This window comes from Ochotona curzoniae, unplaced genomic scaffold (genome assembly GCF_017591425.1).
Source record: "Ochotona curzoniae isolate NIBS_2020 unplaced genomic scaffold, NIBS_Ocur_1.0 contig_1071, whole genome shotgun sequence".
Classification (NCBI taxonomy): Eukaryota; Metazoa; Chordata; class Mammalia; order Lagomorpha; family Ochotonidae; genus Ochotona; species Ochotona curzoniae.
In genome coordinates, this window is record NW_024464939.1 from 21,575,660 (window position 1) to 21,601,784 (window position 26,125).

At 40.7% G+C, this 26,125-nt stretch overlaps 1 pseudogene; it reads right to left on the bottom strand.

Moving 5' to 3' along the window:
- Nucleotides 1-8,523, bottom strand: part of LOC121164853 — a 97,760-nt pseudogene extending 89,237 nt beyond the window's left edge.
- Between the last annotated feature and the right edge of the window lie 17,602 nt (nucleotides 8,524-26,125).

Sequence of the window (26,125 nt, forward strand, 5' to 3'; positions counted from 1 at the left end):
CAATTAAAGACATTCCCTTTCTGCCCCTTTTGGATTTGAAATACAAAAGCTAAGGTTAGTAATTGAAATACAAAATAATGCCAAAAATGGCCAAATATTAATTCAAACCAAAACTCAAACCAAATGATCTTGGGCTTTGACTGTCCTCTTGTGTCTGTGCTGGTGAGGTCACAGAATCTCGGTCTCTCAGATACCTCTTGATGTATCACCTTCCAAGGAAAAGAAGGTTGAGGTGAAGGGCAGAGAAGTGCAAGTTCCTTGATTCTCCAGGGGGACCTGCTCTAATAACACAAGTTCAAAAATCAGAAAAGGAAGCAGAAATTATAAGAAAGAGATAATGCGATAGAACCAGATGAGCATATGCGAGAAATAATTGATCCACCTTGCTGTCTTTGGAAATGTAGAAGGGGAAGCACAGCCATGTGTGGCCTCTGGAACTTAGCATGCACCCTCAAGTGGCACTCTCAAAAGATTGAGGACCTATGGTGCTCTGACTGCAGGGAACAGAACTCTACCAACAAGGAATGAACAAGGAAAGAGATTCTCCCTTAGAACCCCCTGGAGGGAGCACAGCCTGGTCACATCTTGATTTTAGGCTAGTGAACCCTTTGTTAGACTTGTGTCCTATAGAATTGTAAGGTACAGGTTGACTATTCGTTGTCCAAAGTGCTCAGTGTTGAAGTATTTCACATGTTAGATTGGGGGGGGGGGTGATTTTTAAATTACTCTTCATACATGTAATGAGAAGTCCTAGAAGTGATAGCTAAGTCTAATTATGAAATTAATTCATGTTTCATGTATGCCTTAAACATCTGGCCTAAAGGTAACTGCATATGATGCTTTTGGTGTACCTGAGTTTTGACTGCCATCCATCACATGAGATCACAAGTGGAATTTCACATGTCAGCACTTACAACATTTCCAATCAGAGAATGTTTTTGGTTTTAGGTTTTCAGCTCAGTGTGTGATGTGGTTTAAGCCACCATGCTTGCTACACCTCCCTTGGCAGATGAATCTCCATCTCCAGATCCCATCCTGAGTCTCAGCTTTCATTCCATTTAGCTTCTAGAAAATGTCCCATACCCACCGCTGTTTTTTTTCCATTTTACTCACCACTCAGCCAAGGTTCTCTGCAGGAGGTAGTACAGAAATGGACTCTGGGAGGAGGAATTATCCAGAAAGAAATTTGAGCTGTTTTTGGCAGAAGAGACAATGTGAATAAAGGCACAAAGATGGGAAATCAGAAGCTGTGTGGGCAGAAACTGAAGGCTCCTGCGTCTTGAAGAATAAAGTAAAGCAGGGAGCATGAAGCATGAGACAGAAGAGCTAGGCCAGGACCGTGGCAATGAAACACACAACTTTACATAGCCTCTAAAACTGGGGGTAAATCAGGGCCATTCACTGATTTTTAAGTGGAATTAAAGGAAATAAAAATGATTGTCTTTGCAGCTGTAAGGAAAAAATGGGGGCGGGGGGCTAAAAATAATGCATTAGATTTTGGGGGGAAGATTTATATAGTTATTCAAGAAGGCAGATGACAGAGAGGGAGAGACAAAGAGATCTTCCATTTGCTCATTCACTCTTCAGAGGGTCACAATAACTGGGGCTAGGTCAGATCAACATCAAGAGTCAGGAACCCATATGATCGGAGTCAGGTCAGCTCACCCATAGGAGTCAGAGGCCCAAGCATCAACTACTCTCTAGGCACATCATCAAGAAGATGGATTTGAAGCAGAAGAGCCAGGACTTAAAACCAGTACTCTAAAATGGGACTACAGTGTCACAAGCATAGGCTTAGTTGGCAGTGCCACAGTCCCAGCCCCTAGAACATACTTGAAGACGACTAGGCAAAGACAAAGCCTGACCCAAGACAGCAGCAATAAAGCAGAGCTGATTGAAAGGAATCTAACAAGTATTTAACCCATAAAGTGAGAGCTGAGTGGTTGAGTAGGCTTGGGATTTGTATGACAGGAAACAGGTGACCCCTCCCAGTGTCTGAGTAAGTGATGGTGCCTCCAATGAAGATGAAAACATGCAAAAAGAGGAACTCCAGCAGGAAGATTGTTATACACTATTTTTTTTTTTTTTGGAACTTGATTGGAACTTGAGCTTACCTATGCACTCTCAAGAATGAACTGTCTAGCACACAGCTAGCAATTTGAATCTGAACTTCAGCGGAAATGTGCAGACTATAAATATAACCCATCATGATGTCTTTGACATACAGGAAGTAGTGAAAGCTGTAAAACTGACAATAATTCCCACAATGAATATATAGAATGGAAAGAAGCAAGAATCTCACATTAAACATTCGAGTGAAAATTATCATGGGCATGGAAAAAAAGAACCCAAAAAGAGTCAGAAAATATAAAACATGATTGAGGAGAGCAAAGAAGCAGGAGGAATTCCAGCAACAGAAAAGTGGCCAGCAGTAAGGTCAGCCTTAAGTCCTGGCATGCATACAGCACTGAAATTGTTGCTGATCTCCTGAACAGTATTTGTAGTGTGTTGAAATAAGTAAACTTGAACTGATCACATAGCCCATGAGAATATAAAGAGAGAATATTTCTTCCCTATTATCTACTGCATTGTCAGTTCTGACATATATGTCCATTGTCTTACAAAGACGTGGAATCTTTTTACTTCACTGAAACACAGGTTTACGAAGTAGTGCTCACTGCAGTGTTTTTGAGTTAGAGAATCAGGAAGAAGGCAATGAGTAACAGGATGAAAGTTCTTCCTCTTAAAGGAACTTAATGATTTAAAAGCAAGATAATCAGACTCTTTTGGTACCTTTTACCCAGCTTCTACCCACCCTCCTCTTCTAACCTTCCCCAGCCCCTAGTAATCACTATTCTGCAATTAGATCAACTGATATGTTTCCAGCTTCTTCCTATGAGACAGAGCATGCATAATTTTTTCCTTCTGTGTCTGGTTTATTTCACTTTACATAATGACCTTCATGCAGTTTCATCCATTTTGCATAACAAGCTTTAGTGTTCCACAGAACAGTGGGGAGCCTATAGTTCATAATAATGAATTATATACTACAGACAGAACTGGAAGAGCGAATGTCCCCCAACCATAAATAAAGAAAATGAAAATACTAACTATGCTAGTGACCTGAGGTATTGCATGCCAATAAAAAGCTTGAATAAGTAAATGAAGTGCTCATTATCTCTTAAAGTTAAAACAAACATGAGCTGATAAAAAAAGAAAAGGTAATATGATACATACTAACAATAATAATTTAAAAAACAGCAATCAGCTATCCTTTCTTGAACATTTCTGATGTGGCAGAAACTGATTCTTCCTCTTTCTAGAACACCTCTGAAGGACACTTAACCAAGGTTCAAACAGGCAAATGATCATAGGTGACCACTCCTTCCGCTATGAGGGTAAACACTTTAAAGGGCTGAGTCAAAATATTGTTAGAGAAGGTCAAATAAGAAACAAGATCTCATGTAAGAAAATGGTATTAAAGAGCAAGTTAAGGATGAGCCTGATAAATATTTAGCTCATGACACTGGCAAAATAGTTATCATTATTATCTAATGAAGAAACCATTGCATAGAAAAATCACATAATCTACCTATGATCCCTTATTGCATAAATATTCACTTAAGTACTCAATTTAAAAAAAAAAAAGCATTTAAATTCAGGATGCCTGACTCCAGATGGTAAGCTATGACATGCGACCGTAAAGAAACTTTGGTTTGGGCTCGGCGCGGTGGCGCAGTGGTTAAGGTCCTCGCCTTGCACGCCCGGGATCCCATATGGGCGCCGGTTCTATCCCGGCAGCCCCGCTTCCCTTCCAGCTCCCTGCCTGTGGCCCGGGAAGGCAGTTGAGGACGGCCCAAGGCTTTGGGATCCTGCACCCGCGTGGGAGACCCAGAAGAGGCTCCTGGCTTTGGATTGGCATAGCATCGGCAGTTGCGCTCACTTGGGGAGTGAATCATCGGACGGAAGATCTTCCTCTCTGTCTCTCCTCTCTGTATATCCGCCTTTCCAACAAAAAAATAATAAAAAATAAATCTTAAAAAAAAAAAAAGAAACTTCGGTTAAACTAGGGGTCAAGAGATGTGGAAGCACTAACCGCTTCACATTCAGAGGAGACAGACAAGAGCTAACAGAGGAGCAAAGGGTTCACAAGCAAGAGGCACTGGGCTAAGCCTTGGTGCAAACACGAGGCCCGAGAACCGCACGGTGATGTGTTTGAAGGAGCAAGGGGGATGGTATGCGAAAGGCACGTGGCTGTTGTATGCCCAGTTTGGTGTAGAAAAAGCAACAGCAAGTAATAGGCATGAAAGGGACATATGACCTTGTAAAAACTGAAAGATGTACAACACTTTTTGAACACAGGTAAGACTATGATAGGTAGCATATATTTAGGGATATTCATGAAGCATAAATATTTAGGGAGAGCTAAAATATAAATTTCTCTAACCTCAGGTTTCTCTCAACGCTTCCCCGTTAAAGGCTGTGCAAGATTCTGTGTGCTTTTTCTAAGGCTCCAAAAGGAAATTTATGCAGAGTTAGGGGTTTATAATACATTTATTCTCTTGTAGTTCTGGAGGCTAAGGAGTCCAAGATGAAGCACCAGTAGATTCAGTATCCTTTGAGCAACTGCGCTCTGGGCCACATGACAGCCTCTTCTCGCTGCTTTCTCATGTGTGGAAAGGGCAGAGGATCTCTGGGAGTGCTTTTCTCAAAAATTGTTGATTTTGAAAATTAAAGATGCAGAGAGAGGAAGAGGGAAAAGGAGAAAAAGAGGTCCTTCATCTGCCAGTTCCTGCCACAGCCAGGGCTGGGCTAGGGTGAAGTCAGGAGCCAGGAGCTTCTTTCAGGTTTCCCATGTGGCTGGCAGGGGCCGTGGTGATGGGACAGCCTCTGCTGCTTTTCCAACCCATTAGCAGGGAGCTGGACTGGAAGTGGAACAGACAAGATGCAAATCAACGCCCTTATGAGGTGGTGGCATTCTCAGCAGTGGCTTATGCACCACCTCACAGGGCCAACCCCTGTGAGTGTTGTTCTTCAGATTTGTTTTTTATTGGAAAGTGGAAAGACAGATATACAGAGAGGAAGGAAAACGTTCCATCCGTTGATTCACTTCCCAAGTGACTGCAATGGCCGGAGCTGTGTCAATACAAAGCAAGGAACCTGGAGCCTCTTTTGGGTCTCCTGTGCAGGTGCAGGGTTCCAAGGCTTTGGGCCTTCCTCGACTGCTTTCCCAGGCCATAGCAGGGAGCTGAATGGTAAGCGGGCTCACCACAATTAGAACTGGTACCCACATGAGGTTCGGGTGCATGCAAGGCAAGGACTTTAGCCACTAGGCTACTGCCCCAAGCCTCTGTGAGTATTCTTTTAAAAGATGGGCAACTCCACGCATTTTTTGGCTCCATCCTCATGCTTTCATATTATCACATTTAAGGTTCGGCTTCCATTATAATTGGTTGGGGAGTGCAAGACCTTCAGGGTACCTGTATTGATAAATTTTGGAAACTGAAAGAGAAACTATTTTGGAAACCAAACCATCCGGGCTTGTGTGTATATCAAAGTTCTGGAATAAATCAGATGGTATTATCAGCTTGCATTTTTTAAGGAGAGAATTTTGGTGAGGGGTGTGTTTGCAGTGGTATAGACAGAGCCAAGGAAACCGTTAAAGGGGAACGAAGCACATGGAAGGGCTACCAAGAGCTGGAAACCTTTATCATCCATAGGATTGAAGGACTAAGCAGAGAAAGTCATTTCTTGAATCAGAGAGGTTGAAGGTCTCTGGAAAACAGAATTATCATCACATTTGCCAATCATGTACATTTTAGCAAAACTTGGAGATTTTAAGAACTAAGATATAAGCAATTTAATCCCCCGTAGTCGGGGCTTACAATATCCTATCTAAGCTCTAAGATTTGGCCACAGCCCTGAACAAAGACCATATATTGTAGTGATCTCCCTTGAGACACCTTCAGTGTTAGCCAAGTGCAGGAAAGAATGTGCCTCTTAGCAACACTGTGTTTGCCAGAGCTCTGGATTGTTGGGACATGGCCTGGATAAGGTTATAGCAGCCTGAAACAGGAACAGGCCCACCTGGGGACCCAGTCCTTCCCTGGTCTCTGAATGTGTCTCATTTACATGATTCAATGCCACGAGAGTCCTTTCCACATGCCTATAAAGCAGAGTCTTGAATGCAATGGCTCCAAGGCAGGGCCTAGGGGTGAGGGGAGCCTGGCAATCCCTTGGGACAGCAAACCATCCTTCTAAGACATGAACTCCTAAGACGCATCCCTCAACAGTAAGACAACAGTTCTCAGCAAGAAGCACCTTTCGAGATAATTCTGTGTATTTCAAATGAAAATGTGAAAACTCACACCATTTTTCTTCTTCTTCTTCTTACTTTACTGAAATCCTCACGGGAACATCATCACATATCAGCTCAATATTGTTTTTGCAGCTTTTCAGTTCCCCCATCAGGTCTCAAGGCGGTAATTACAGAGGCAAATGAAGCCTTTTCTCTTCACCTCCTACACACGGGGCAGCCGGTCCCCTGGGAGGCATTTGGTGTGAGCCACATCTGAACAGAAGAGGAAACCAGCAGGTTTCATTCTGGCTTTGGAACATATGGTGTGAGAAATTATCAGCATGCAGTCTATAATTAAGGCCACAGTTTCTCAATAATAATGTCTAAATGCGCATGTACTTGGCTGAGGATTAACTTCTGGAATGAAATCAGATACGGTCAAGCTTCAGTATGGGGACAACAGTAATGCTTTAGGGATTGTAATGAGCAGGCTCTGGATTATAAATTTCTCTCTTACCTACCCCCATGAGCCCATCAACAGCCAACTGGACTTTCTTAACCCGCAATTTTCATGCTTTGTATTATATGACCCCATTATCTTGGCCACAAGCAAATGGGATCAAGGATTAAGGTCTGAGTCCACAGCTCTGATCAGCAGCGCTATGAAGTCATCTAGCCCAAGAATCCCACAGAGACCCTCTGCACTGAAGAGTGTCAATCCACTGCAATGAGATGCTCTCTCTAGAGGAATCTCAATGGAAGCAGAAGCCAGATGGCAGGAGCAATCAATGGTAGGCACAAGCCATGATGTAGAGAGAAGGAGAATATTGCAGAAGGCAGTAGGAAGTGGCAGAGAAACTGTAGCTTGGCCTGCAGCCCTGCCGCGGGAGCTGAGGCTGCCAGAAGAGTGCTGTAATTAGAATGAGAGCAGGGAGGAAGGGATGCCTGGTTCTGACTCAGCTACTGCAGCACTCTGAACACCCGTGGATGAGATGTACCTCCTCAGAGCTGGGCTTGGGAATTGTGTTTCCCTTAGCATTCTTATAAAAACTCCTTTCACTGAAACATCTTCAGATCTTTGTATCTTGCAAATGAACCAGAAAGGTGCGCACATCAGAGTTTTGGTTGAAACCTCAGTCATACACGTGAAGGTCATTACCATCAAAGATATTCATTGGGCACACATAGCACACTAATGGACAATAAGGGATTTAGAGAAGCTTAGCATCTACTGCTAAAGCAGCAAGCTCTGCATTTTAGTTCTACCAAACTAGCTGAGTATCTAAACAGTACTGGAAACTAGCCTAGGACAAAACTGGTCACAATCCAGGAAAATTGCTATAAATATTTTGGAAGAGCTAGAGAATTATTACAGGTGTTTTTAATTCCTATTGAATTTAACAGCAATATATATGTATTTATACCAACACAACTGCATTGTGGGTTCCTTGAGTACCAGAAACACCTCTCAGAGCTCTTTATGTCTATGTACGACCTTGATTGTGTAATGATGGCCCGCCACTTGCTAGGTCTGAATTGTCAATGCCTGATTTGGCATTGTAAGTCATGAAATGGCCATGCTTGGAATTTAGAGGTGTGTAGATCTTCCCACCTGAAAGTTGGCAAAAAGACAAATGACAATATTTTCTATTGCAACTGTCAGCTTATATCTCATTATTAAGAGCAGCAAAAGACAGCATTCACCACTTTCTTGGTAGAAATTTTGTCAGGGTTTGCAATAGCAGTAGCATTTCTTCTTGTCTAGGCCAGCTGGTTGACAGATCACTTTTAACATAGCAGCAAATTCTGGTGAATTCCCCAACAGAATAAACTCTCATCATCAGTTGTGCCAATTCACAAAGATGGATGAAGAATACAATTTATTAGTTTACGTAGAGCCACCAGGTGGCAGCCATTCACATCTGCCTAAGCAATAGGTGCATGGACTGTCATATTGCAGCCTGTTACTTCATTTGAACAGATTGAAGAAAAAGGAACAGGCACATGGTTTTATGTGCTATGACATCAGGCTCCGTTGCCTGGCTGCCTTCCACTCTGCTAGGCATGTGGGTTCACTGGAACAGTAGGGCACTTTCCCTTCCTCCTAAGCAGGACTTACATGCGCAATAGCGCCTCTTGGGGGCCTCTTCAGTGCCTTTGTCATGATACAGGGTCAGGAATCCTGTTTTATTAGCCACTAATCCTTCTGGCACCCCAGTGCGCATTTTAACGGAACAGAATATTGTAAATACATAAAATGATACAAAAGATTACAGCTGAAACTTATGACAAAAGGAACCACCCCCTAATGGTCTGATAACTGAGTGTGCTGATATAAACAAATGACAGATTAGCAGGAGAAAAGACAAACAAATTTATTAAAGGCACAGGAGTATCATAAGAATGAAAAGTGAGGATCTGGCAAGCCAGTAGGAGTTAGAAAGTTCAATATTTCCTTCTAGGGGATAGGGGAACGGGGGCTGTAGGTGATTTTGGAGGAAGGGCAATTGATCTTCAGGAGGTCAAGCCCAATGAACAGACAATAGTACAAAGTTGGTCTGGACTCTGGCGCAGCCTCAAGTATAGTAGTCTTTTTCCTTCAACTTAATCTTACCTCATGGGAAGGACCTCATAATTATTGCATTTGTTCTGAAAAAAACTTCTCTGGTCAGCTTAGGGAACTGCAGAGAACTTCTCACCCTCTGCCTTAAAAGTCACAGAATGAGAGAAAGGTGGGTGCTGGGATGGGAAAGGTCAGAGAGACCTTGGGTCTGACACCAATTCTTTACTTCAAGGTACTCAACCTATCCAAGAGCTGTAATTCAGGATATCATTCCCTGAACCCCAACAAACCCAGTGCAATAAAACACTCAGCTTAAGATTCCTTGCAACTTGAGACATCCATGCAGTCTTTCTCCAAATCAAGTGTTATCAAATGGATTACATTTCCCTGTACTGAATTAAATTCATATTTTTGCCAGGTCTCTCAGAGATTATTTCTAAATTATCTTAGCTAGAGTGCACTATAATTCCAACCTTTCTATTCTTCAGCAGCAGAGTCACAAACTGCTTCCTGATTATAGCTCACATAGCTGACATCAACACCTGGCTGCCAAAATCTGTCCTCTCTTCGATCTCTGAGTTTTTGAGAGGTTCCTCACCGTCTTTCACAAGCATCAATATGTAAAGAATTTTCAAAGAGCTTATGAAAAATACATACTTTGGATAAACTATGCATGCATTTCTTTTTTTGCACTAAATGTATCTCTCATGTTTCACACTTTTTGATATGATCTTGTATAATATAAATTCTTTTTATATGAGAGAGGTGAAGCCAAAGCAGGATTTCTCTAAAAGGACTAATTTATTTGAGAGAGAGAGAGAGAGAGAGAGAGAGAGAGAAATTTATTCCACCATGTGGTTCACTCCCCAAGTGAACCAAATGAGCCAATGACCACAACAGCCAGGTTGAAGCCAAGAGCTGGAAACTCCATTCTGTCTTCCAAAATGATTTGCAGGGCCCAGGACTTGGATAACTCTATCCAATGGTATTAGTAGCAGGAGCCTTAGAAGGAAGCAAGCTCAGAGGCAGAGCAGATGGGGCTTGAACCAGCGCCCCAGCAAGGAATGCTGGCATCCACAGTGGTGGCTTAACTCACTGCATCACAATGCTCACCTCAGAACAGAGAATTATTAAGAATCAGTGTGGTATAATGATAAGAATTTGGACTGAACTCCATCATTTTAGCTTTCCCAGTATTTACTAAGCTGTGATTACACACCAAAAACATGGAGAGTTTTACTTCCTGCTCTCCAAAATATTTGGAGTCCAGAGATCTGTTTTGCAATTCAATCTTATCCCCCAAGATACTCCAGGCAAATCACTCATGCCTCTGCACTTCGGTTTACTCCTACGTAATATATGTAAATAATAGCAATATATTTGGGGATTGTTCGGAATGAAATAAATGGAAGGATGCATGTGGAAGTGTGGTGCATTACCGAAAAGGGAACTGAAACATAACCACCTATTTTTAGGATATTTATCGCAACTAAATGCAACTGTTGTTAATTACTGTTGAGTGGTGGACCCTATCCTTTTCACAATTTCCTTTAAAGTCAGAATCATCTGGATCTTAGTCACAAACATGTACACTAGAATTCTTTACTAGAAAGTATTAAAATAATATGTTAAATAATGGCATCTTAAGATATCCTCAGGCCTCCTGGGATATGTTAGCCCAGAAAGCCATTGCCAGTGGTTAAGTCCAGGATGTTCATCAGCTCCTATTGACTTCTCTCAGACTGAGCTCTCCATCCTTAGAGGTGGTCAGGCAGAAACTTGATAAGAATCGATAACAGTACTGTGTGGGTTCAGCTGCTGAGACCAGCATTCTAAGAAGGCAGCAGCCCACACTCCTCTGTTTAATAAAGGCTTCGGGAACAATCTGTGTACTCTCTATCCAATGGGTTGTTGTTAGGTTTGTCCCTCTTTAGTCATCCTTGCAGAGCGCTTCATTATCCATCTAGGAGTGTCATGGAGGAGTTACATGCTGCATCTTCTTGCAAAGGGATGAGAGAATAACCTAGGAGAGCTTAATCCTGTAAATCACTGATTATACACCAGCCATGTAGAAATCCATCCCGAAAAGCTAAAGCCTACTACAGTGGAGAGGATCTTAAGAGCTTCCCTTTGCTCTCGTTCTTTTATACAAGATAAAGCTGATTTTCATTTCTCACTCTCTCCAAAGCAAACTTATGGTTATATAAAACATATGGCAATCTTACTATAATCCTCATCAGTATATTAAACACATTGAGAGAAATTCTCTGCTACTTGAATTTGATTCACAGGAAATCAGTTCTGCTAACTATAACATCAGGCTCCCAGAAAATTAATATCTTCCAAAAATAAAATCCACCAAACGATCTTATCATGCCATGATGAATACAACAGAGCACCTTGTATGTCATAGAAAAGAGACACCTGTTGCCTCCCATTACCCTTCCAGCCATAGTTGTAATTGCTGAACTCCTACCTTTTGGAACTGTAAGCATTTAGCTTTCTAGCAGGTGTATGATGTGGTTTAAGGATGTGTGGGACAATGTCCCTACCATCAGGTGATTTGTCCATGGACAGCTATTGATATGGTTATCATCTCACACCAGCCATGAACCAATTTTTTTCTATAAATAATACTACTAATCACCTACAGAAGTTAGTAGATAGTTTTACTTCTTATTTTAAATTAGAATACACTTTAAATTGCCCCCATTGTGCATGGGATTGTTTTGATTTGCTTGCTTGAATGGGACAGAATCAATGGATTTACAGAGACGTCTGAATATTCCATGACGGACATGTGAATATCACCTCTCATGAGTGACCAGGAAGATGAATAAAGGTTGAGAGCAGCTGGCTTGATATATCCAATGAAATGCTGGCCTTCTGATTACAAGAATGTGGTTTGATTAAGACATGCACCTGACCTTAACAAAATTAAAATATAACCAGCAGGATGTTTTTCAACACACATTCATCAGGTATCCATTTGAATAACACATATTTAGGAACTAACAGAATTTGGGGATGTAAGTGAAACAACAGAGCTCACTAAAAAATTACTTCAGATCAATCTTGGGACAACTGCAGAGGTGGAAAGACTCTAAGATTTGGGGTGGATGTGGTTGGACTGGGCCACTGGCCTAACAGGTGAAAACCAAGCAGACAAGAATACTGAAGAGGGATGGGCTTCCTCCAAGCTGAAAATGAACAAGGCTGGTTCAGGCATCTTCCTGCACTTCCACTAATTAACTCATAGCCACAATGCTCATCAAGTCAAATCTCAAATACATCCACCTCTCCTCATCCCCTTAGCCTTTCACTTTAATATTGCTTGTATTCTTACTGCTGGCTGCCTCAGATCTTTTATCTACAGAAGACTCTTCCTTATCAAATCTATCTTGGAACTCACTCCTCTTGCTTCAGACAACTTGATGACTCTCCCATTTCCTCAAGAGAAAATCCAGACACAAGACCTTTCACGGGGCAGTTTAGTTCACCTTTTCAGTTTCCTCTCTTGCCTTTTGCTACCGTGCTTTCCTCACCTCCAGGCTTAACCTGCTCACCAGTCTCTGAACCACATTTCCAACACGACACCATTCATCTCTACAAGCTCTCTCAGCTACCCATGCCTTCTGCAAACCACTTCTCAACCACCTATATGCTAGCCCACTCATCCACACATCTGTTGTGTGTGTGTGTGTGTGTGTGTGTGTGTGTGTGTGTGTGTGTGTGTGTGTTTTTGGCCAATTCCATTATGGAAACACCTTCTGACTCAGTTCAGATTGGGTTAGGTATCCCTCCTATGGGTGCCAGTGAGGTCTCAGTTGCCTCCATTAGCGCTGTCCTGCAGCTGTCCGAAGCAGAATTGTCATTTCCCTCAGGAAAAGAGCAATATCTCATCCATCACTATACCCCTAATGCTTCATGCAGTGTGTGGAATGTGTGGGTCACAGGGGTGAGTGAGTGATAAGGAAGGTAAGACCATGTTCTGGGAAAAATGCACTAGAAAATTTAGATTTATTAAGTAAGTAAAATGGAGCTCTTACCTGTTCTTCAGCAGAAAAATATAATTTAAGTGGATTTAGGATTTGGTTAGAAAGTTTTATTCAACAAAAATAGGGGTTGACCGAGGAGATCAGCTGGGGAACAGCATAATATTCCAACATTCATGTAATGATTCTGGAATTACTAACAATTGTACTTAGTATTTGTTCAGAAGTTGCTGTGTGCCAGGAACTGTCATGAGCATTTTGGGCATATTAATTTACCCTCACAACAACCTCAAGTCAGGGAATAAAGGGAAGCTTCCAGAATGGGAAAAAAACCTCCATTTTAACACATTTTACATATGAGGAAGCTTAGATACAGAGAAGTTCAGTAAATTACCTACCATAGCAGAGCTAAAAATGGCAGTGATGAAAGATTAACTGTAAGAACTGTTTTAATGGTAGTAACAGTACAGCTTGGTATTAGAAGAGAGTAGAGGGACATGGTGTGGTAGGCTAGTGACAAAAGTCCTTGCCTTGCACAGGCTGGGATCCCATATGGTGGCAGTTCATATCCTACTGGCCTGGCTTTCCATTTAGCTATCTGGCTGTGGATTTGAATCAGCTCACCTCCAGCCATTGTGGCCTCTTGGGGAGTGAATCAGTGGACGAAACATCTTCCTTTCGCTCTCGTCCTCTCCAATAAAAATGAATACATTTTTAAAGCTAGATATCTAGAGAGAATAACAAGAGAGTCGAACATGACTTTAAATGTTTTAATATAGGAAAATAGAAAACAGTAGGATTAGAGAAGGACAGGCAACCGCCTGGGAGACACCATGATCACTGGGGTGGTGCCATGATCTATATACAGCTGAATATCTCTCCATGAAGAAAACACAGAGAAGGTATACATTATTGAAATCCTGACACTGTGACTGGATGTTCCTGTGGACATATCAGGTAGATGGTTATACATATTTGAAGCAACCCCCAAAGATTTCCTGAAAGCCTGTCATAAAATACTTGTCCAAGCATGAAGAACTGCGAACAAAGATTTGATACATTTTTAAATTACCAACTTAATTATATTCATTACACAAAGGGACCTCAGGGAAGTTTTTTTTTTATTATTATTTTTTAAAGATTTATTTTATTTTTATTGGAAAGGCAGATATACAGAGAGGAGAGACAGAGAGGAAGATCTTCCGTCCGATGATTCACTCCCCAGGTGAGCGCAACGGCCGATGCTATGCCGATCCGAAGCCAGGAGCCTCTTGCGGGTCTCCCACGCGGGTGCAGGGTCCCAAAGCCTTGGGCAGTCCTCGACTGCTTTCCTGGGCCACAGGCAGGGAGCTGGATGGGAAGCAGGGCTGCTGGGATTAGAACCGGCGCCCATATGGAATTCTGGGTGTGCAAGGCAAGGACCTTAACCACTGCGCCATTGGGCCAGGCCCAGGGAAGGATTTTAAGCAGGGGAAAACCATGGTTTCAGTTCACTTGGATAATCAACTTTTTCTCATAGGTTCAAATAACTTCATTATTGAACAGAATATGATAATTGTTCTGTTATAGATTATTATTGTTAATCTCTTACTGTACATAACTTTATAAGGGACATATATGTATGGAAAACTCACTACATATGGAGTTTGGTGTGAACCAATTTCAGGGGGGTTTTGGAATGTACATACACAATCATGACTACTCAGATGACACCAGTTCATCTCACTCAAAAAGGACACGACATTTAGAAATATAAGCCCCCTTGAAAACATTTTCAAGTTTATAATGTAAGTCAGAATTTTTAAGTTTTGCTTTCCATGTTTCTCTTCCATAGAGTCAATAACACCTATGTCGGTACCCTGTTTACAGCTGAATATCCCTGCATGAAGCAAAACACAGGGAAGTTACACATTATTGAAATTGCTTTCAGGGGGTGTACAATGTATTTGGGCTAGCCATAAGATGCTTCTGGGGCTGCCAACATCCCACAGTGCAGGGCATGGGTTTGAGTCCTGGCTGTGCTCCTGCTTCCAGCTTATGACTACAGAACTCTGGAAGATGCCATATGACAGCTCAAGTAGTGAGTGTGCAATGCCTGTGAGACACCCAGACTGAATTCCCAGCTCTTGACTTCAGCTTGATCAAGCCTGGATCATTGTAAGCACTTGGGAAGTGAACTGATGGAAGTGGACTAGTAGATGAGATCTCTCTCTCTTACAAATAAAATATGCTTTGCTTTTCTGAAAAAAAAAATTAAATGGGGATCAGTGTTGTGCACATAAAGCAACCACCTGTGATGCCAGCATCGTATATGGGCAACTATAGGACTGCTCTACCTTTAATTCAGCTCCCTGTTAATAACCTGGGGAAAGCAGCAGAAGATAGCCATGTGTTTGGACTCACCACCCATGTGAGAGAGCCAGAACACTCTTATGGCTTCAGTCTGGCTAAACTCTAGCTATTGGAGCCACTATGAAGTGAATCAACAGATTGAAGATACTCTGTGCGTGTGTGTGTATCTTTTCCTCTCTCTCTCTCTCTGACTCTGGATTCCAATATAAATTTTTAAATCTTTTTAGATTACTTTTAGTTTTTTGAAAAAAAAAACAAAATATGCCAAATATAGGTAGCAAAATTAATTTTAGCATGAATTGATTAACAATTCTCTCCATTGCCATGTTTATTTTCCAATGGTCTCCTTGTTTAGTAAAATACCAAGCAGTCTTGTTAACACATGAGCTCAGTATACAGAGTTCTTATCCTTAGAGGGAAATCACACACGGGATAAGAGACCACATTGAAGTTATTTCTGGAGCTGAGAAAAAGAGGCATCAACACATTTCAGGGACATTTTCCCTTGGGAAATTGTGCCAGGCATACATGCCACACATTCAGTTACTAAGAAAATGATTATCTTGAAGCATTAGACCTAAATTAACTTCAGTGCTCTATATTAACACTCCTAAATCACCCTTATCAGATGAGGTATCCAAAAGAAGTGAAATGAAGCTTTCTAATTTGCTTCTTTTTAACATTTTCTTTTAATCCAAGGGAAAAGAGTGTACTTTCCCAGAAAAATATGAACCCTAACTTAAAAGGAAAAGAATTTGTATGGAAAAACAATCTATTCATACAAAATTAAATACAATAATCACATTATAAAACAATACCCTTGATTTTATGTACCAAAAATAATGGGGACTATAATAGCATCTGACAATGTTAGCAACTTTTATTTGTCCATTAAGAAGAATGATGTTCAAACCGTGGAAAGGGCTAACAAACATTGCTAAAACAGAATCAAATCCTAAGATCAGAGAACACTAAAGTGTATTTGGTCATGTAAACATTAAGACATTTCCAGATCAATATGTATTATATCTCAGGATACAAGAAGAGTATGCAGTGAGATGATGGAGAAACAGCATCTTAAAGCTCTAGTAGATGCCATCTTTTCTCTTCCAAAAAGTGAACCCTAGACACTGCCGAAGAATAGACTTCATATAACATCTAGAAACATCATAAGGCAGTTTATGGCCAGCCAATATTTAGAGAAATAAGAAGTGGTTAAGATGATTCATGGTGGGCTGGCACCGTGGTGCAATAGGCTAAGCAGCTGCCTGTGACACTCACATCCTTTATGAGCACCAATTCATGTCGCAGCTGCAGCTGCTGCACTTCTGATCCAGCTCTTTGCTAATAGGCCTGGGAGAGCAGTGGAAGATGGCCAAATTGCTTGGACTGCTATAATCCCACATGAGAGACTGGAATGAAGCTCCTGACTCCTGGCCTCATCTTGGGCCAGCACTGGGGATTGCGGCCACTTCGGTAGAGCAAAGAATAGATGGCAGACACTTCTTTCTTTCTCTCTGCCTTTCAAACAACCAACTCTTTAAAAAATTATTCATAGGATCCAGAAAGGTTCACTAAGAGAAGAATTACTCAAGTAAACGGCAGTGATAGTGTTATAAACATACGACACCATGATTTTAACAAAATTTCTCAGAGAAATTCTGTGAGCCAAAGGCATACTGGCATATTCAGTGTAGGGGATTCATACACAGTTGGATAATGTTAAACGTGAATAAAATTAAACATGGAAGCAGGTCCCTGGTTTTTGATATTACACAATGTTATCATGATTTGAATGTCTTCAAGGCATAGAAGTAATATCTACCCATTAGACAAGAGAAAAAAAGACTTTAATAGACTCTGCCTTTTCCCCCCTCAGACTGACAAGAAAATTTGATCAAAACAAATAACATGAACATTTTGAAATTCAATTAGAAAATTATATGTGCTCGCACAAAGGGAAAATAGTCAAGGCTGTTCTCATTTTATATTGCTTTCTCGGGTCGTTAGCAGGAAGCTGGATCAGAAGTAGAACAGCTGGAATTTGAATCCATGCCCATAGGGTGTGCAGACCCACAGGCAGAGGATAGCTGATACACCACAGTGAACTGCTCCCTAAACCGCATCTTTAAGGAACCATTCTAGCTGCACTGAGAGAAAAATACAGAGAGGCAAGATAGATGCAGAAAGAAGATGTCTGTGGGCCTCTAAGTGAGAAATGATGACAACTCATTTTGCCGACATATGTGGTCAGAAGAAGTGGTGGGATTCCAGAGATACTTTGAAGAGGAGAGCCAAAGGTGTTTTTCTGACAGAGTCAATGTGCTTATAGAAAATATGATTGAGAAGAATAGAATCACCATCAACTGAAATGCAAACTTCTACAAGAAAAGTTTTGGGCAAGTTCTTAGGATAGAACCACACATTCTGTTTTAATCATGTTAATCCTTCATACCTATGAGACATCCAAGTACAAACACTGAATAGGGAGCAAGACTTAGAAATCTAGCTTTTTGGAGAAAAATTCTGAGCTTAAAAATATTAATATAGGAATACAGGAAGGGTCAGCATGTAAGTGGTAATTTCAGCTATGATCAAATTACAAAAGTCACGAAAAGGATAGAAGGAATGAACAGCCAAAGAGAGAGGAGGAAAACCAGGAGAGTATAGTGCCATGGATTCTGCCGACTTGCAGTCTTGCTTCTTTGGGATATCAAATGTGTGGCAAGGGCAAGGCGTGGCTCCTACAGCTGAGTCAGAAGGAGGGTGCAGTGGAGTCATGACTGAAAGGTAGCTATGCAAGGACACTGTGAGACTACAGATCCCAGTGAGGACAAGAGGTGGGGCATGGCGGGAGGGTAGATTCTGAAGTTATCTGCTTCCAAATTCCTGCTCCACCACTTATCATCTGCAGGATCTATGGAGGTTTTTTTTTAACTTACTATTTTATTTTTGTTTTTATGGTACAATTTCATAGGCTCTGGGATTTCCTCTACCCAATCTCCTTATTCTCTTCCCCCCCCAACTGATATATCTCCCATATAATTATAATAGTATAATACTTCATAAGCAGTCATAAGTCCATCATTCTGTTATTTAAGCATGTCCTAACATTGCTGGTACAGACAATAGCAGACAGCGCAGGATGCCATTGTGCAGATGTATTCAACAGTTTCCTTGCGAGTACATCTTTGATTTAGAAGAGGAGATGCATACTGCATTGTATCTTCACAACTGGATATGACAGTCTTCATTGTGTAGTTACTATACATTCCCGTAAATGAGAAGCCAGTCAACAAAATCAACAAAAGGAATACAGTTAAACCAAAAAATTTACAGCACCATGGAGTTAAGTAACATGCTACTGAATCACCAATGTGTCGATTAAAAATGAAAAAGAAAATACAAAAGTGTCTTGGAGAAAATGTTACTGTGGGATCTATGAGTCAGTGAAGTAGAACAGAACAGAACAGGAATCAATGCCCACATGGGGTGGTGGCATCATGGGTGCAGTTTACAATCCGCTATACCACAACACAGGCACTGTAATCTATTTTTAGTCTTTCTTTCCTGTGAAGTGTATCATTGTAGAAGGCCAGTTAGAACAGAAGTATTTATCTGGCTGTTCATTGCAATATACCCAGTGCCTAGACCATACCTGCCATATCGAAGATGAACAATAAAATCACTTGAATGAATAAGGAATAGTAATGTACTACTACCTCACAACATTGTGAACATTAAGTGAATCGACATAGATAAATTATGCAATGATTCTCAGACTTTGCTGAGCTTTGGAATCACTTGAGAGAGTAATGTAATAATATCCAGCTCCTCCGCAGACACATTCTGACAAGAATTTTAAAAATATCCCCAAGTGAAAAATCCACTATGCCACAGTTTGGCACACTCCAGCTGAGAGCAGTTCCCAGCATATAGAAAGCATTTGCAACGTAAGCAGAGCAAGCTCATGGAAAGAGAGAGGTAGAGAGGGTAAAAATCAGTGTGCAAAAGACAACTTACATGCACAGGATAATTATAAGTTGTATACTTTTTACTTTCAAGAAGCCCCGAAAATGCACTTGCCAATTTTTTCTCATCTAGTGTATTAAAATTTTGGTCTTTATTTCTGTTCAGCTCCTGCAAAGAAGAAAAGAAAGGGACCCTAAGAGTAAAACTTGTCCATTCAAATGGTGGGAAAGGGAATAAAGTCATTCTTTGTCTCTGTTAAGATGCAGCAAAGGTTTCTAAGCAGTTTTGAAAACTACTCCTGCCATCACTCCAGGCCCATTGAAGAATTCAGATTACAGATTGGTTTTGTTTCTTCTCTAGTCCATGTAACCCTATCCACATTTTTTTCTGCCTCCTAGAAATCTTGCAGCTGTGAATTTAATGCCAAGTCACCTGTTTCAAGCACAGTTCAATAAAGAAAGCTAACTAACTCAGATAACAAGTATCTCCATGAGAGTCTATCCAGCAGCTGTTGAAATTCTGATTGCAGATTTGACATTTTCCTTTAACTCAGAAAAGCATGTAAAGCTCTCAGGGAAGCACTAAGATTGATTTTCAGTTTAGGAATCCCATGTCCACAGGGCTACTCAGAAACAGTTCAATAAAATTTTGTGAACAAATTTTCTGCTCCAGCAAGCAGATAAAATGGAGTTAGAAATGCATTCTGGACAAATGTAGAGCTTGCTTATGATAGAATAAGGCTCCATGCAGAAGGAAATGTGGATATAATCAAGAAGTTAATCAAATGGAACTTCCCTAAACAGAACATGAGGACCCACATGTTAGTAGGGGGGATCGGAGGTTTGGAATTGGGGTAGCAAATTATAAAGAAAAGACCTGGAAAAGGGAAGAGATAAAATGAGTGAGGTCTTAGATCTTAGAGAAGGAGCAGATAAAATAAATAAAAAGTAAATTCAGGGAACAAGAGACAGAAGCAACCAAAGGGTCAGGTAAAGAGGCCATTTTCTATGAAGAATTGTGGAGCTGGCAAAGAACACGTGAACAAGATGCCGAATCATGTTTGGGTTGGGAGCCTGGATAAGGACAGCTCATGTTCTGTCTTGAAGGGAGAAAGTGGAGGAGAAAGAATCAAAATTATTGTCCTTTGCCATTATTAATGGTTCTTTAAATTTTTAGGGCAAAAAAGGAAAAGAAGACCAATGGAACAGAATAGAACCCCCAGAAGGAAGTCCACGCATGTACAGTCGATTAATCTTTGACAAGAGGACTGAAAATAATCCAGGGGAAAAAGTTTGTCTCTTCAACAAATGCTATCGCAACAATTGGGTAGCAGGCTGAAGAAGTCAAAACCAAGATACCCACCTCTCACCTTACACAAAAATCAGCTCTACTGCCGTGCAGAAACTAGCGTCATCGGAACAACAACCAGGAGCCCTGAGCGGTCTGCAGAAACAGAAGAATAGTAAACTTCCTTCGGGCCTAGGGAGGCGAGCTTTCTCTGGTCCTCGCCTAGCTCCGGCTCTGGGTCCCCACCCTCCCTCACAGTGACCATTAGGATCACTCCAGAAACCCCTCAAAACAACTGAACAAACATACAAATAAAAAACCTAGAATGGACAGACAACAATAAAGAAAGCTTAGAATCAGACAGGAAATGGTCAGCGTGGATTCACTTATACCTCACTAGGTGGGACACAAAGATTAGTTACGCCTTACTGGGGTACTGGGGATTTCTCTGCACACCCCTCCTAAAAAAAAATCAGCTCTAAATGGATCAAGGATCTAAATTTGTACACAGAAATCATCAAACTATTAGAGGAAAACTTAGGAAGCATTCTCCAAGATATAGGCCTTGGTTAAACCTTCTTAGAAAAGTCACCAAAAGTATTGGCAGTCAAAACTAAAACAAACAAATGGGACTACACCAAACTAAGAAGCTTCTATACAGCAAAGGAAGTGACCAACACAATGAAGAAGAAGCAACCAACAAAATGGGGGAAAATCTTTTCACACTATACATACAACTAATAAGGGACTAATATCCAATATTTACAAAGAGCTTCAGAAACTCAACTACAGCAGAACAAACAACCCTATGAAGAAATGGGAGCAGGAAATAAATAGACATTTTTCGAAAGAACAAATTCAAATGGCTAGCAGGCATATTAAAAAATGCTCAGACTCCCTATCTATCAGGGAAATACAAATGGAAACTACATTAGGATTCCACCTAACTCCAGTGAGATTGGCTTACATTTGAAATTCCACTAACAACACTTGCTGGTGTGGATGTGGGGAGACAGGCACCCTCCTTCACTGTTGGTGCGAATGTAGGCTAGTACAATTACTCTTGTTGAAGGGCTATACTATTGTAACATATAGGGAATATCTATTGGAGGAGAATGAGAAGGATGGAAGGGAGCATCCATGAGCCTAAGGAACCATATCATGAAAACTAAATTAAAAAGAGAAAGAAGCTGTCTAGAGGTAAGTCACAAGGAGACACACCAACTTGGCAGGACATGGGTAGGAAGACCAGTCAGAGATGGCCATTATTACCAAAAAAACATCAGAAATAGAAACAAAGGAAAGGAAAAACATGAAGTATCCAGCTAATGCTGAGAAAAACAAAAAATGAAAAAGCATTCCAAAGTCCTCGAAGGTCAAGTTGAATAGCCTGAATATGACTCTCTTATCAGGATCTTTTTCATCTGCACTATGTTCTTCCTACAGTTTAAACAATTCTAGTACTCCAGATAATTTTAAGATCGTTGCTTAGAAAAACTGAAATCTATAGCACTTTTTTCTTTAACATGTAACAGCGTGTGTGTCTTTAACATTTTTCTGCCATTGGTGAATACAGAGTAGATGCAGTTTTAGATACACAGAAAGATTTACAGTAGTTCAGCGGGCTCTGCAGTGGACTTTGTTGCACATGCTCTTCCCTTGACTTGCAATGTCCCCCACACCAGCCTGCTCCTGCTAGGTTGTGGTCCTTCTTACACTTGGGTTTCAAATGTCTCCTTCCTCAAAATGCATTCTGCATATGATCCAAGCCCACCTTAACTTAGCATCCATGATTTGTTTCCATAAAATTAATTGAACCATTAAGTTTAATGGTTAATTTTTCTGTGCAGTTTCTTTTCCAGCACTGAATTATCAAACAAGCCAGAGATCTCATTTATAGTGAAAAGTATCAAGTTGCAGCAAAAGCCAAACACAGATTATTATAAGACATCTCTCTCTCCTCATTCTCTCTCTCCTGGCTATTTCAAAATATACACTGCAGTATTGACTACATTCTCCCTACTGTAACATACTAATAGAACATCAGAATTTAATACTACCAACTAATTGTATTTTTGCACCTACTAACCTATGTTTTCTATCCTCTCCTTTCCCCAATCTCCACATCTTTAATAATTACTTCTATACTTTTCATTTACACAAGATTAACTTATTTAGACTCCATATATTAATGAGAAGATGTGGTATTTTTCTTTTTTTTTTTTGTCTGACTGATTTCACTTAAAGACAAGGATCTCCAGTTTTTATGTATTTTGCTGCAAATGTCAAGGTTTTACCTTGTTGAATGAGAGAATTATATTCTTTTATTGAAAACTGCCTTATTTCCTTACCTGCTTATCTGCTGACAGACACCTATGTTAATTCCTTCTCATGATTATTGTGAATAGTGTTGTAATAAACATGGGATTCCCCTTCACATACAGGCTTCCTTTCTTTTGGATATATACACATAAATAGGATAGTCAGATCATTTTTCCCTAGTATTTTGGTAGGATTTTTTCCTAGTATTTTGAGTAAAATCTATACTGTTGTCCACGATGGCTGAAGTACTTCACATTCTCCCCAAAAGGCAGTAAGAGTTCTCTCTTCTTCACACTCTTACTAGTTCTTACTTTTTGTCTTTTGAGGGTAGTCATTCTAACTGGGGTCAGAGGATGCCTCCTTGTGGTTTTGATTTCCCTGATAATCAGTGATGTTGAACGTCTTTTCATAGTCTTCTTGGTCAATTCTGTATCTTTAAAGAAATATCTATTCAGATCATGTACCCATTGAAAAAGCATCTTATTACTCTCTTGTTGTTTAATTGTTTGGGTTCTATATGTAGTCTAGATACCAATCTCCTGACAGGTGAATTGTTTACAAATGTTTTCTTCTAATTCTTCACCCTGTTATGTTTAATATTTAATAGTGTCATTTTTAAAATGCCTATGCTCTTAGAGACATATTTAAAAATTTTTCCCTATATGAATGTCCTGAAGTGTCTTCCCAAGTTTCTTGCTAGTAATCTCATAGCTTCAATTCTTACCTTTAGGTCTTGATTTGCTAAGAGTTGAATTTTGTATACTCTTAAAGATGGAGATCTAATTTCATTGAAACAACTACTTTCTAAGTAGAAAAAAACGGAAGAAGGAATAGCAGGAGAGAGAAGAGAAAGGACAATGTCCAATTCTAAGGGAGAAGGGGGTTTCAAACAGGAGGTGGTAGCCAGCCTCAGCCACCACATGGCTAGAAGTGGAGAGAACAGAGCAGACTCTGAGCAGGCAAAGCCTCAGCTGGTGGTAGGCGAGGAAAGCAAATTGTCTGCTTTCAAGGATATGCTCTTAGGCACTCTAGAAAAAAAACAACAACAGAGGTGACTTGCCTTCAAGAGAGGAAGTCCCGGGGATGGCTGATCAGAGGAAGACTGAATATACACAGAGTTCAGCACCAGGAGGGATAGCTCTTGGTGGGTGGGATAGGGTTGGAGGAAGGGCAGTTAGCAAGCTGTTGTCAAATGATACATCAGAACACCCCTTCCAAACTGCCCAGACCAAGTCTAAGCTGTTGAGTTACTTTCACATTTGCTATTTTCTCACCCATCGCAACAATGGCAGCAAGCCATCAAAGAGACCCGAGAGGCATTAATGTCTATGTTAGTAAGACACTGAGGAATGAGCACAAATCCAACTGCAAAGCGGGGAGCGTTGCTAGTACTGCAAACTCAACCACACCCACTTATCTCCTCCAGACATCTTTACTCAAATAAATCTCAACAGCTCTCACTCTTGTACTTAACAAGGGATTTGCGAAATCTTCCCCCATGGCACCATAGAATTTCAGATCTGAAAAACACATTTAAAAATAATCTAATCATGCACAACAATAGTTCCCAAACAAGGATGACATTTTTTTCTTTTCCAAATGTGCTTGCCTTTCTTTCTCCACATGATAGTGTTTCTTTTAATGAAGTTCATTCTTCCACTAAGACATGACAGAGGTCTGGCCAACAAATAGAATTTCTTCCTAGTTCTAAATCCCTCACTGTTTAATAATTCACTCCCTCCTCAGTGCCTTAAAACTGGAACTTTTATCTTTGAATCCATCTGTAAAGCTATTCTTTTCTCCTCCCTCTTGCTAAATGGACTCTATTTATCACCCATTTTATGGGAGCTTATCTCCTCCCAGAGAAGTTTAATCAGATAACCTGGTCCTTCAAAAAAGCAGAGGAAGATTGCTAGGAAGGCTTCTATTGTTTGAGAGCCTCTCTTTGATCTGAAAATTTTAGGAAGGTTATAAGATCTCTCCCAGGTCTATTGCAGTTCTGATGGTCCAGGAAATGACTACCTTGGTCTCAGAGTCTAGAGAACTCTTTCCTGAACAGGCTCCCTTGGTCCCTTCATTCAGGATGATCTGAAAATGAACTTAATCCCTGGTCAGAGACTGAACATTCCTAGTTTAATGTTGTGCTATAATATGACAGATTTATACATTGTTCTGGCATAATGAAATTCAAAGAGATAAAGTATTTTATTTACACAGTAATCCCTCATTTTAACAACGTACTGGCTATGGTATAGGCTTTTCTGGCCTGATCAAAAAAGTTTCAAAAATCAGCAGGAGGCTCACAGAGGAGCCTCACCAGTGCAGAGACCAGGGCACTAGACTGCAAGCTCTGGAAGAAAACAGCAATGTCAACAAATGAGGAAACAAGCCCAGGAGACCCAGGAGACTCCCCCTCTCCTAAGGTGTCTTTGCTATACGGAGGATCTTTCCCGTCTCTGGAGGCAGAGCCACAGAGCAAATGTTTGTTGAGTGAATCTCTTCCCAGTTTCATCATTCACGCAACAGACAGCTGACCATTGATTCCTTTAGTAAACGGTGTAATCCCCCCAGGATACAGAAGGGACTGTCTGTGTACAAAGGCAATAGGGATGCATTCTGCATTCAAAAGAGAAGGCAGGGTTGTGAGGAAACCAAACAAAACCGACTTCAATGGGCAAAGCCCTGGAGTAGAAGATGTGCTGGATATCAGGGAGACAGACACAGGCAAGTGTTTAAAATAATGCTGCAGGAAGTGAGGAAAACCTTGAAGCATCATTTTGAATAAAAATCATTTCTGCTCTGTCACAAACCTGAACTTGAACACCTCTAAGGAGTTTTATTCAACGGTCTAGAACAGAAAATGGGAAAGATTTGGTGCTTTCTCTTTGAACAGGTACTCAGCTTATCAGATGGGTAAATGTAGGAGATCTTTACCATGGCTCTTCAGGAAATTTAAGCAGCAAATGAATACGATGGAGAGATGTTGGTTCACTTTTGCTACCAGGTTTGGTGCAGGGATGACAGGAGAAATCCTAGGTGGTTCTGTTCCTATTTAACAGAAATAGATACATTCTGCAAAATGGGTTTTCTAGTATAACAGAATAGGAGAAAATGGATGCAAAAATTAAACAAAAACTTTAAAAGTTCTCTTCATTTCCAACATGGAAATGTTACTCTGAAGTTTATTTGTCTTTCCCTGGTCTTTACAGAGAAGAAAAGGCAGATCTCAGAGGCCGGTGATGGGGCGATCGCTGCCACCTGTGCTGCAGCCAGCCCAGTTGGGCACCAGTTTTGTGTCCTGGCTGTTCTGTTCTGATCCATTCCCTGTTAAATGGC